The following is an 11,787-nucleotide window of genomic DNA, read 5'->3' as shown; positions in this document are numbered from 1 at the left end:
GGCCAGAACTTCAATAATATTAGCACATTGCTCCTGGAGTTCATCAGAGAGTTCAACTTAATCATCTTGAGCTGATTCTTCAAAGCTCTTTCCTTCTGGAGAAAGTCTGGTGTATTTAGTTCCAATAGTGGAACAGACCAAGGCAGCTTACAAGAGGAGTTGACAAGTAGTTGGAATATTACGGTTAAGTGCCAAGAATTTATCATCGCCAATGGAAAAAGTTTAATTATCTCTACTTAATTTTGCATATCATCACATCTTTTTTGAATCACTGCAGCTCATCTGGTGCAGATACAAATGCAATGCTTTTAGAAGTGCTAGTGACAGTGAGGTAACAACGATTTTGGACTTGTTGATGCCTCACTTAGTCAAATGCTGCCTTGATGTCAAGGACAGTTCCTCTCCTCGTATAAACAAATAGCAAAGAAAAGTAGAGCACAGGAACAGGCCCTTCGGCCCTCCAAGTCTGCGCTGACCATGTTCCCGTCCAAACTAAAATCTTCTACACTTCCTGGGTCCGTATCGCTCTATTCCCATCCTGTTCATGTATTTGTCAAGTTGCCCCTTAAAAGTCATTATCGTCCCTGCTTCCACCACCTCCTCTGGTAGTGAGTTCCAGGCACCCACTGCTGTCTGTGTAAAAAGAAAACTTGCCTTGTACATCTCCTCTAAACCTTGCCCCTCGCACCTTAAACCTATGTCCCCTAGTAATTGACCCCTCTACCCTGGGAAAAAGTCTCTGACTTTGACTATCCACTCTGTCTATGCCCCTCATAATTTTGTATACCGCTATCAGGTCTCCCCTCAACCTCCTTCATTCCAGTGAGAACAAACCGAGTTTATTCAACCGCTCCTCATAGCTAATGCCTTCCATACCAGGCAACATTCTGGTAAATCTCTTCTGCACCCTCTCTAAAGCCTCCACATCCTTCTGGTAGTGTGGCGACCAGAATTGAACACTATACTCCAAATGTGGCCTAACTAAGATTCTTAGCTGCAACATGACTTGCCAATTTTTATACTCAATGCCCCAGCCAATGAAGGCAAGCATGCTGTATGCCTTCTTGTCTACCTTCTCCACCTGTGTTGCCCCTTTCGATGACCTGTGGACCTGTACACCTAGATCTCTCTGACTGCCAATACTCTTGAGGGTTCGACCATTCACTGTATATTCCCTCCCTGTATTACACCTTTCAAAATGCATTACCTCGCATTTGTCCGGATTAAACTCCATCTGCCGTCTCTCTGCCCAAATTTCCAAACAATCTAAATCCTGCTGTATCCTCTGACAGTCCTCATCGCTATCCGCAATTCCACCAACCTTTGTGTCGTCCACAAACTTACTAATCAGACCAGTTATATTTTCCTCCAAATCATTTATATATACTACAAACAGCAAAGGTCCCAGCACTGATCCCTGCGGAACACCACTAGTCACAGCCCTCCAATCAGAAAAGCACCCTTCCATTGCTGCTCTCTGCCTTCTATGACCTAGCCAGTTCTGTATCCATCTTGCCAGCTGACCTCTGATCCCGTGTGACTTTACCTTTTGTACCAGTCTGCTATGAGGGACCTTGTCAAAGGCCTTACTGAAGTCCATATAGACAACATCCACTGCCCTACCTGCATCAATCATCTTTGTGATCTCCTCAAAAAACTCCATCAAGTTAGTGAGACACGACCTCCCCGTCACAAAACCGCGCTGCCTCTCGCTAATACGTCCATTTGCTTCCAAATGGGAGTAGATCCTGTCTCGGAGAATTCTCTCCAGTAAATTACCTACCACTGAAGTAAGGCTCACTGGCCTGTAGTTCCATGGATTATCCTTGCTACCCTTCTAAAACAAAGGAACAACATTGGCTATTCTCCAGTCCTCCGGACATCACCTGAAGACAATGAGGAACCAAAGATTTTTGTCAAGGCCTCCGCAATTTCCTCTCCTGCCTCCTTCAGTATTCTGGGGTAGATCCCATCAGGCCCTGGGGACTTGTCCACCTTAATATTTTTCAAATCGCCCAACACCTCTTTTTGGATTTCAATGTGACCCAGGCTATCTACACACCCTTCTCCAGACTCAGCATCCACCAATTTGGTGAATACTGATGCAAAGTATTCATTTAGTACCTCGTCCATTTTCTCTGGTTCCACACATAGATTCCCTCCCCTGTCTTTTAGTGGGCCAACCCTTTGTTTGGCTACCCTCTTGCTTTTTATGTACGTGTAAGAAGCCCCCTATCTAGGTTCTTCAGTTCCTGCCTAATATTGTTATAATTAGTCTTCCCTCAATTTAGCACATTATATATATATATATATATATATATGTTTCTGGAACATATTCACCTGAGGAAGGAACAGTGCTCCGAGGGCTAGTGATTTGAAACAAACCTGTTGGACTTTAACCTGGTGTTGCAAAACTTCTTATAATCATGGCAGATCTTTGGCTTCAAGTCCACTTTCCGACTTGCTCCCCACACCCTTTGACTCCTTGAGAAATTAAACATCTGTCTGTCTTATCCATTTTCAATAATGACATTTCCACAGCGTTCTGAGGGACAGAATTCCAAAGATTCACAACCCTTTTGAAGAAAGTTCTCCTCACCTCAGACCTAAATAGCCCCTTACTCTCAACTGTGCCCTCTTGTCCGAGATATAATGTCTCAGTAACTATCCTGTCAAACCCCTTGATAATCTTGAATGTTTCTATGAGATCACTACTTATAAACTTCAATTGAGTATAGGCCAAACCTCTATTATTTCATGGGATGTGGACGTCGCTGGCTAGTGAAGCATTTATTGTCCATCCCTAATTGCCCTTCAGAAGGAGGTGGTGAACTGCCTTTTTAATCTTCTGTAATTCATGTGGAGTAAATGCACCCACAGTGCTGTTAGGAATTGGGTTCCAACTGTTGCCAAACAGCATCAGAGTCGCCAATAATGTTGCCAATTAATAATGATGCTCTTTAGAGTCACCGGGTATCAAATGATACCACCACAAGGCTTTACCGGATATCGATCAAAGGACCACACAACCAGTCAGTTCAAAGAAAAGTACAGCACAAGAACAGGCCCTTCGGCCCTCCAAGCCTGCGCCGACCATGCTGCCCGTCTAAACAAAGAACAAAGAACAAAGAAATGTACAGCACAGGAACAGGCCCTTCGGCCCTCCAAGCCCGCGCCGACCATACTGCCCGACTAAACTACAATCTTCTACACTTCCTGGGTCCGTATCCTTCTATTCCCATCCTATTCATATATTTGTCAAGATGCCCCTTAAATGTCCCTATCGTCCCTGCTTCCACTACCTCCTCCGGTAGCGAGTTCCAGGTACCCACTGCCCTCTGCGTAAAAGACTTGCCTCGTACATCTACTCTAAACCTTGCCCCTCTCACCTTAAACCTATGCCCCCTAGTAATTGACCCCTCTACCCTGGGAAAAAGTCTCTGACTATCCACTCTGTCTATGCCCCTCATACTTTTGTAGAACTCTATCAGGCCGCTCCTCAACCTTCTTCGTTCCAGTGAGAACAAACCAAGTTTATTCAACCTCTCCTCATAGCTAATGCCCTCCATACCAGGCAACATCCAGGTAAATCTCTTCTGCACCCTCACTAAAGCCTCCACATGTTTCTGGTAGTGTGGCGACCAGAATGGAACACTATACTCCAAGTGTGACTAACTAACAGCTGCAACATGACTTGCCAAATTTTATACTTAATGCCCCGGCCAATGAAGGCAAGCATGCCGTATGCCTTGACTACCTTCTCCACCTGTATTGCCCCTTTCAGTGACCTGTGGACCTGTACACCAAGATCTCTCTGACTGTCAATACTCTTGAGGGTTCCACCATTCACTGTATATTCCCTACCTGTATTAGACCTTCCAAAATGCAGTACCTCGCATTTGTCCGGATTAAACATCATCTGCCATCTTGCCGTCCAAGTCTCCAAACGACCTGCTGTATCCTCGGACAGTCCTCATTGCTATCCACAATTCCACCAAACTTTGTGTTGTCCGCAACTTACTAGTCAGACCAGTTACATATTCCTTCAAATCATTTATATATACTACGAACAGCTAAGGTCCCAGCACTGATCCCTGCGGAACACCACTAGTCACAGTCCTCCAATCAGAAAAGCACCCTTCCATTGCTACTCTCTGCATTCTATGACCAAGCCAGTTCTGTATCCATCTTGCCAGCTCACCTCTGATCCCGTGTGACTTCACCTTTTGAACCAGTCTTCCATGAGGGACCTTGTCAAAGGCCTTATAGGCCATATAGACAACATTCACTGCCCTACCTGCATCAATCATCTTTGTGACCTCCTCGAAAACCTCTTATCAAGTTAGTGAGACACGACCACCCCTTCACAAAACCGTGCTGCCTCTCGCAAATACGACCCCTTGCTTCCAAATGGGAGTAGATCCTGTCTCGGAGAATTCTCTCCAGTAATTTCCCTACCACTGACGTAAGGCTCACCGGCCTGTAGTTCCCTGGATTTTCCTTGCTCCCCTTCTAAAACAAAGGAACAACATTGGCTATTCTCTAGTCCTCCGGGACATCACCTGAAGACAGCGAGGATCCAAAGATTTCTGTCAAGGCCTCAGCAATTTCCTCTCCAGCCTCCTTCAGTATTCTGGGGTGGATCCCATCAGGCCCTGCTGACTTGTCCACCTTAATATTTTTCAAGACGCCCAACACATCATCATTTTCGATCTCAATGTGACCCGGGCTATCTACACACCCTTTGCCAGACTCAACATCCACCAATTCCTTCTCTTTGGTGAATACTGATGCAAAGTATTCATTTAGCACCTTGCCTTTTTCCTCTGGCTCCACACATAGATTCACTCCCCTGACCTTCAGTGGGCCAACCCTTTCCCCGGCTACCCTCTTGCTTTTTATGTACGTGTAAAAAGCCTTGGGATTTTCCTTAACCCTATTTGCCAATGACTTTTCGTGACCCCTTCTAGCCTCCCTGACTCCTTGCTTAAGTTCCTTCCTACTTTCCTTATATTCCACACAGGCTTCATCGATTCCCAGCCTTCTAGCCCTGACAAATGCCTCCTTTTTCTTTTTGACGAGGCCTACAATATCCCTCGTTATCCAAGGATCGCGAAATTTGCAATATTTGTTCTTCTTCCTTACAGGAACATGCCGGTCCTGAATTCCTTTAAACTGACATTTGAAAGCCTCCCACATGACAGATGTTGTTTTACCCTCAAACATCTGCCCCCAATCTATGTTCTTCAGTTCCCGCCTGATATTGTTATAATTAGCCCTCCCCAAATTTAGTACATTCACCCGAGGACCACTCTTATCCTTGTCCACCAGCACTTTAAAACTTACTGAATTGTGGTCACTGTTCCCGAATGCTCCCCGACTGAAACTTCTACCACCTGGCTGGGCTCATTCCCCAATACCAGGTCCAGTACAGCCCCTTCCCTAATTGGACTATCTCCATATTGTTTTAAGAACCCCTCATGGATGCTCCTTACAAACTCTGCCCCGTCCAAGCCCCGAGCACTAAGTGAGTCCCAGTCAATATTGGGGAAGTTAAAGTCTCCCATCACAACAACCCTGTTGCTTTTGCTCCTTTCCAAAATCTATCTACCTATCTGCTTCTCTATCTCCCGCTGGCTCTACCCATATAGCCTCGATGCTCTCTGAGGTGTCCTCCCGCAGTACAGCTGTGCTATTCTCCCTAACCAGTAGCGCAACTCCTCCGCCCCTTTTACCTTCCCCTCTATCCCGCCTGAAACATCTAAATCCTGGAATGTTTAGCTGCCAATCCTGTCCTTCCCTCAAACAGGTCTTTGTAATGGCAACAGCATCATAGTTCCAGGTACTAATCCAAGCTCTTAAGTTCATTTGCCTTACCTGTTATACTTCTGCATTAAAGCATATGCACTTCAGGCCACCAGTCCGGCTGTTTTCAGCAACATCTCCTTGTCTGCTCTTCCTCAGAACCATAGTGGCCCTATTTCCTCGTTCTCCCTCAATTTTTTCACCTTCTGACCTATTGCTCCGGTGCAATAGGTCAGAAGGTGAAAGATGGTTTATTTACACACCAGGATTACTTTGACATGCAACACAAAACACTACAAGTTAAACTACACCTCACAACTACAATAACCTGTACTTAACTTCAGGGCAACCAGCTCTCTGCAGATGGACAAGGCCTTTGACCGGACCTTACGTGGCTGGGTGGAAGAAGTGGCTCTGTTTCTGCTGGGGTCATCCATCTGGTAGCGATCGTTGGTCTTGAACTTGTCTGTCTGGTCGTTATGCTGCACTTGGGTTGGCATAGGCCGGATCCGAGAGAGACCGAACACATGGCTGTGTTTCTTGTTATCCTCTGGGATTTTGCACTCTTTGGGGCGGTCCTTAACTTGGACCCAAAAATTCGTCAGGCTTCGATCACTGCCTTCGATTTTGGCCAATAAAGGGGCGGGTGCCTTGATGGCTGGGCGTGTCCTTAGCGGTCATTGACCTTGGCTGTTTGCGCTCCCTGAGTATAGGGAGTGGCGCCGATTAGTCTATCTATCAGTTACCTGAGTACAGTTCTTTCGTTCTAGGGAACTGGGCCATTAGAATGCAAACGAGGGGTGGTTTCGATCTCTTCTAGCTGTCTGGGTTGCAAATACACACACAAGCTCTGAGTCTGTCTGAGTCCTGGGTTGGCCATCATTCCCATGTTCCTTTGCAGGTGGCCATGTAAGATGGCTACATCCAGCCCTCTTGATCCTGAATGCGAAGCATGGTGGATCACACTGTTGATCCCTTATCCATCCCTGGTGTGCCGGTTACCCTTGGTCAAGGACAGGTTCTACACTACTCTGTCCTATGTTTTTGGAGCATTTACCTAACATTTTTATTAACACATAATACATTCATAATTTCTAACGGGTCACTATAAAACATTTCACTGTTCCGCACAATTGAATATCTAACTAACACTATCTAAGCTACTCTCATGCTGCTGGCAAATATCAAAAAGAACTTATGTACAATACAAGATTTCAAAACAGCAGCATCACATTTCTACTTAATCTATCAAAGTTACAGAGGTATACGGTCTTTATTTTTATCAGCGATTACAGTGTTTGTTGAGTTGGGTGAATTCCAAAGAAGGGGGCTTGGAGGGTATATATCGGGGTGCGGGAGGCTCTTTTTCGCCATTTGCGGAGCCTCAGTGGCTGGATGACACTGCAGATTATTGCAATGACCAGAAGAGCCTTTACTGTGTAAGAAATGTTTTCGCACCAAGTGAGGGTTTCAGTGTCTGTCTCAATGTGTGGTGTGGTGTCCAGGCTCGGGGTGTCATGTTGTGTGGTGGTGTTCGGGGCTGGTGTGTGTGGTACAGAGGCTTGTAACGCGTGCAGTTGTAGGAGTCCAGCGATATCACAATGTAGGTCATCAGTCCTCTCTTCATTTTATCTTCTGTGTCCGTTTTCCGTATATTCCTGGGGGTGCAAGCATAATATCTGTTATTATCTTCGGTTAATATCTCGTTTATTTGTCTTTCCCTCCTTAACTTCAATTACCCATTAGAATTGTCACCATGTGTGTTTCCCTCATTTTAAAAAAAAATAACATTTTGAGACAAGACATTGCCAAAAAAAAATTTCTTTAAGTGCAGAGATTCTCGCAGCTGGTGGTCGACGTGGGGAGTGGGCGGACACTTTCTCCGTCCAGTCTTTCCTTTACTACAACCAGTGATGGCTGAGGCTCATCTTACTAGCCAGAATTTAGGGCGGCCAGTTTTATAGAGTTTCGTCGTCCCACGGTCCAGAGGTAGTTCGGGTGTAGCAGCATATGTGGCGACCAAGTGTGTCAAACGTGTAAATAGCAGATGGGGAACGACCAGAGGGTTGCGGAAGGTAAAGGGATGGGTGTACGGACTGTGGCAAAGGGCATTCTTTAAACCACAATAAAAGAGCAGAGAAGGGAAAACGTAAGACCTGCCAAAGACAGTGCAAAGATTAAAGAACCATTCCAGAGTACTCGAAGTGACGGGAACATGAGGTGTGTGTGGGCCGCGACAGGGCAAGAATGGGTGGACTCCCCGGGTAGGGCGGTGATCAGTGCCGTTGCTCCACTACCCAGGCTTAACTGACCGGATGCATTTGGGGTCCTCGGGCAGGGCGGGGATTGGTGCTGTTATTCCCTACCTGGGTGACCTAAACGAGCGGAAAGAATTTGTAACACGTGTGAGATCCAACAATTGTTCCTTTATCGGCCATTGGTCAGTAAATGGCGTCAGAAGACTAACTATGACTGTATCAAGAAATTGGGTGTCAGGCTGACATTAATTAAAACCATGTAACAAGAAGAAAGAAAGAAGGAAAATAAAAAAGGCGGCAGGCTCCATCAGAAAGTAGGACACTGTAATTCTTATGCGGCGTCTTTTTCTCAGCATCTGGACACCTCAGGGTTCTGTATCAAAAAGCGTTGTAAAAGGATTACCATAACCAGAGTCAGAATCTGAATCATCACCATCTCCCGATTGCCAGACTCGTGTCTGCCGTTTTTGTGCCATGGCTGCGTGGGCCGTTGTGGAATCCGAATCGTCATGTCTACAAGAGTTGTCGCGGTGCCAAAAAGGGGTTTGTTTGTCATGAGGCGTAGGGGTGGTGGCAGTGAAGGGCAAGGTATTGTTGTCGGGCGGTGGCTGTGGCTGTGGAAGGGGGAATAGGGGGCCAAACATGTCTTGGTCGTGGAGTGACTGGGCTGGGGATGTTGTATCCGTGATCGTGGTCAATTCGCTTTCGTCGGAGTCAAGCTCAAGGTGGAAGGTTAACCTGTGGGCGGAGACAAAGTCGGGTCTGTGGCCGTGGACGTGCTGTCAGGGCTGGGGGGGGGTTGGACTAGGTTGTCAATGGGCGCGGTGGAATCGTCTGCTATTGCGAGGGAGATGTGGTGGGAGTGGCTACATTGGGTTCCATAGACTTTGAGCTGGTTGATGTGGAACCAAACAGTTTTACCATTGGGGTAGGTTATCTTGTACACAGAGGGGCTTACTATGTCCCAAATGGAGTAGGGTCCTGCGAATTTGGGGGAGAGGAAATAACTGGGATTGTAAAGGGAAACCATTTATTGAACTTAGAACATAGAACTGCATAACACAGTACAGGCCCTTCGGCCCACAATGTTGTGCCGAACTAGTCTGAAACTAAGATCAAATCAACCTACTCCCAATCATTCTAGTGCACTCCATAAGCCTATCCAATAACCGCTTGAAAGTTCCTAAATTGTCCGACTCCACTACCATAGGTGGGAGTGCGTTCCACACCCCAACCACTCTCTGAGTAAAGAACCTACCTCTGACATCCCTCCTAGATCTTCCACCATGAACCTTATAGTTATGCCTCGTTGTAACAGCTACATCCACCCGAGGAACAAGTCGATGAACGTCCACTCTATCTATCCCTCTCATCTTATACACCTCAATTAAGTCACCTCTCATTCTCCTTCGCTGCAATGAGAAAAGCTTTAGTTCCCTCAACCTTTCCTCATAAGACCTACGCTCCAATCCAGACAGCATCCTGATAAATCTCCATTGCACCCTTTCCAATGCTTCCACATCCTTTCTATAATGAGGTGACCAGAACTGCACACTATACTCCAAATGTGGTCTAACCAAGGTCTTGTACAGTTGCAGCATAACCTCACGGCTCTTAAACTCAATCCCCCTGTTAATAATTTCTCACACACTGTAGGCTTTTTTCACGGCTCTATCCACTTGGGTGGCAACTTTCCGAGATCTATGGACATGAACTCCGAGATCTCACTGCTCCTCCACATTCTTCAGAACCCTGCCGTTAACCCTGTAAACCGCATTTAAATTTGTCCTACCAAAATGAATCACCTCACACTTATCAGGGTTAAACTCCATCTGCCACTTTTCAGCCCAGCTCTGCATCCTATCAATGTCTCTTTGCAGCCCACAACAGCCCTCCACATTATCCACTACTCCACCAATCTTGGTGTCATCAGCAAATTTACTAACCCAACCTTTAACTCCATCATCCAAGTCATTGATAAAAATCACAAATAGCAGAGGACCCAGCACTGATCCCTGTGGTACACCGCTGGTGACTGGGCTCCAGGATCAAAATTTACCATCTACCACCACCCTCTGTCTTCTATGTGATAGCCAGTTACTGATCCAATCGGCCAAATTTCCCTCTATGCCATGTCTCCTTACTTTCTGCATGAGCCGACCATGGGGCACCTCATCAAACGCCTTACTAAAATCCATGCATACAACATCAACTGCTCTACCTTCATCTATGTACTTAGTTACCTCCTCAAAGAATACAATCAAGACTTACCCCTCACAAATCTGTGCTGACTATCATGGATTAAGCTGTATCTTTCCAAATGATCATAAATCCTATCCCTCCGGACCCTTTCCAATAATTTACCTTTGACGGAAGTGAGACTAACCGGCCTATAATTCCCAGGGTTATACCTATTCCCTTTCTTGAACAAGGGGACAACATTCGCCTCTCTCCAGTCTTCTGGCACTATTCCTGTAGACAGTGAGGACATAAAGATCAAAGCCAAAGGCTCTGCAATCTCATCCCTCGCGTTCCAAAGAATCCTAAGATACATCCCACCAGGCCCAGGGACTTATCCTCAGGCATCTCAAAATTTCTAATAAATTTCTAAGGTTAAGAGGAGACTTAATAGAGGCATACAAAATGATCAGGGGGTTAGATAGGGTGGACAGTGAGAGCCTTCTCCCGCGAATGGAAATGGCTGGCACGAGGGGACATAACTTTAAACTGAGGGGTAATAGATATAGGACAGAGGTCAGAGGTAGGTTCTTTACGCAAAGAGTAGTGAGGCCGTGGAATGCCCTACCTGCTACAGTAGTGAACTCGCCAACATTGAGGGCATTTAAAAGTTTATTGGATAAACATATGGATGATAATGGCATAGTGTAGGTTAGATGGCTTTTGTTTCGGTGCAACATCGTGGGCCGAAGGGCCTGTACTGCGCTGTATTGTTCTATGTTCCTTCCGAATATCTACCTCCTCCAGCCTACCAGCCTGTATTGCACTATCCTCCTCAACAACATGGCCCCTCTCCTTTGTGAACACTGAAGAAAAGTATTCATTTAGGGCCTCTCCTATATCTTCAGCCACCATGCACACATTCCCACTACTGTCCTTGACCGGCCCAAAGTTCACCTTGATCATTCTTTTATTCCTCACATAAGTGTAAAAAGCCTTGGGGTTTTCCTTGATCCTCTCCGCCAAGGACTTCTCATGCCCCCTCCTAGCTCTCCTAAGCCCTTTCTTGAGCTCCTTCCTAGCTATCTTGTATTCCTCAAGTTCCCTAACTGAACCTTGTTTTCTCATCCTTACATAAGCCCCCTTCTTCCTCTTGACAAGACATTCAACCTCTTTTGTAAACCATGGTTCCCTCACTCGGCCTTTTCCTCCCTGCCTGTCAGGGACATACATATCAAGGACAAGCAGTATTTGCTCCTTGAACAAGCGCCACATCTCAATTGTGCCTATCCCTGACAGTTCCTGTTTCCATCTTATGCTCCCCAATTCTTGCCTAATCGCATCGTAATTACCCTTCCCCCAGTTATAATCCTTGCCCTGCCGTATGTTCCTATCCCTCTCCATTGCTCGTGAAAGTCACTGAATTGTGGTCACTATCTCCAAAGTGCTCTCCCACAACCAAATCTAACACTTGGCCTGGTTCATTACCCAGTACCAAATCCAATGTGGCCCCGCCTCTTGTCGGTCTATCCACATATTGTGTGAG

At 46.1% G+C, this 11,787-nt stretch overlaps 1 protein-coding gene across 2 annotated transcripts in view; it reads left to right on the top strand.

Annotated features, from left to right (window-relative positions):
• Window positions 1–11,787, top strand: part of zfyve1 (zinc finger, FYVE domain containing 1) — a 248,588-nt gene that overhangs the window by 22,549 nt on the left and 214,252 nt on the right. The gene's annotated exons all lie outside the window — the stretch shown is intronic.

This window comes from Scyliorhinus torazame, chromosome 2 (assembly GCF_047496885.1).
Source record: "Scyliorhinus torazame isolate Kashiwa2021f chromosome 2, sScyTor2.1, whole genome shotgun sequence".
Classification (NCBI taxonomy): domain Eukaryota; kingdom Metazoa; phylum Chordata; class Chondrichthyes; order Carcharhiniformes; family Scyliorhinidae; genus Scyliorhinus; species Scyliorhinus torazame.
The sequence above is the reverse complement of the archived record's forward strand: the minus strand, read 5'-3'. Positions and strand labels throughout refer to the sequence as shown.